This window comes from Chrysochloris asiatica, unplaced genomic scaffold (genome assembly GCF_000296735.1).
Source record: "Chrysochloris asiatica unplaced genomic scaffold, ChrAsi1.0 scaffold00074, whole genome shotgun sequence".
Lineage (NCBI taxonomy): Eukaryota > Metazoa > Chordata > Mammalia > Afrosoricida > Chrysochloridae > Chrysochloris > Chrysochloris asiatica.
Window position 1 is genome coordinate 6,425,142 of NW_006408592.1, and position 1,829 is coordinate 6,426,970.

Sequence of the window (1,829 nt, forward strand, 5' to 3'; positions counted from 1 at the left end):
GGGCAGTGTTTCATTCTGCTGTGTATAAGGTTGCTATGAGTTGGTACTAACTTGATGGCACCTAACAACAACAGGGAAGAGAGGGGCTATGCACAGACATAAGAAGACCTCTAGAAACTGTCTCCAATTTGAGGGATTCGTTCTTGGAGTTTCTGGGTGGTGCAAGTGGTAAAGCGTTTAGCTGTTAGCCAAAACTTAGACTTCACCTAGAGGCACCTCAGAAGAAAGGCCTGGTAACTCACTCATGAAAAATCAATCCTTGAAATCCCTATGGAACAGACTTCTACTCGGATACACACTGTATTACTGTAATTTGGAATTAACATGACATCAGCTATTGTTGTTGTGTGTGTGTTGGGGGCTCTCTGCAGCAAATGGGGTTCATGCCCAGGGTAAGTAATGAGTGGCAGAGTGTTGCAGCTGACTACTTGTTAAGCACTCTGAATCTATTGTTGAAACGCATCTCATTCCACTCAACTGTAAACAATGAAGGCTTTTAATTTGCAGGTTCTGATAAGCACAGCATAGCTGGGCCAATAAGAACCTATCCTGACTGCGCATGAGGAGTCTGTCCTCATCAAGTTGTTGTTAGGTGACATCGAGTTGATTCTGATTCATAGTGACCCCAAGTAACAGAGTAGAACTGCCCCATTGGGTTTCCTGGGCTATGATCTTTATGGAAGCAGATGGCTAGGTCTTACACAGTAGTAGGGTAGGTTTGAATCATCAACCTTTTGATTTGCACCTGAGTGACTAACTGTTACACCACTAGGGTTCCTTTGGCCTCTTCAAGAGCTGGGTCTAATGGCCACCTTGGCATCCAGTGTTGTTGTTAAGTGCCATTGAATAGGTTTGTTAGTGATGGGGAAAATAGGCAACATCTGTGTGCTTAAGATGATTCAGCTTTTCCCTTCCCTTACTTAAAGAGTAAGGAGCTCTGGTAGCATAGTGGGTTATGACTTGGGTTGTTAACCTCAGGGTTAGCAGTTCAAATCTAGGAGAAAGAGAAGGCTTTCTGCTCCGGTAAAGATTTATAGTCTTGGAAACCCTCTACAGGATCGCTGAATTAGAACCAACTCCATGACACATCACATCCACCACCACCACCTTAATGTGTGCTTGATCTGTATGTCTTCTGCCTTGTCTCCCACTCAAGTTTGGCTGAGCCTGAAATTCCATTAGGACAACCACCTTACTTATCTGGGACCTGGCACCTGACTAAACTTGTGAGTCCAGGCACTATGTGTATAGTTCACGGGTTTCATCACCAGGGACTTCCTGTTCCTGACACCCAGGTACTCAAATATTTAATCATTTGAATGAACTTCCAGCTCTAACTGCTGTTGGCAAGACCTTGCCATCCCTTCACCAAATCCATAACTAGCTCCAGCCACTGCTTCAGTGTAATCAAAATGCCTTGAAACTTGAATGCTGCAGGTTTTCTAATCGTCTTTCATGGAGTGTAGCAATTCCAACATCCAACCCCATAAAGGCATATTCAAGTCCATCTTCTACCAAGCACGAGTCCCATTTTCCTCTAGGACCTTATTGCTGACCAGCTTTCCTGACCCCATCCATAATCAATATCGCTAACTGTGTGCTAGTTTCTTTTTAACATTACAGTCAAAAATTGGTGGAATTGTTAAAAATATACAAGATTAGCTATGTTAGTTATGATTTTCTTTATTTGGTACCAGTGTAAAAGTAACTTTTTTTCTCAAGATAGAAAATAGCAATAAAAAATGTCAATCGACTTTATGGAGGGACTTCATAACACATTTCAATAATCTGTGTGCCAGTCTGCCATTTTAATCATACCTAGTGAGGGG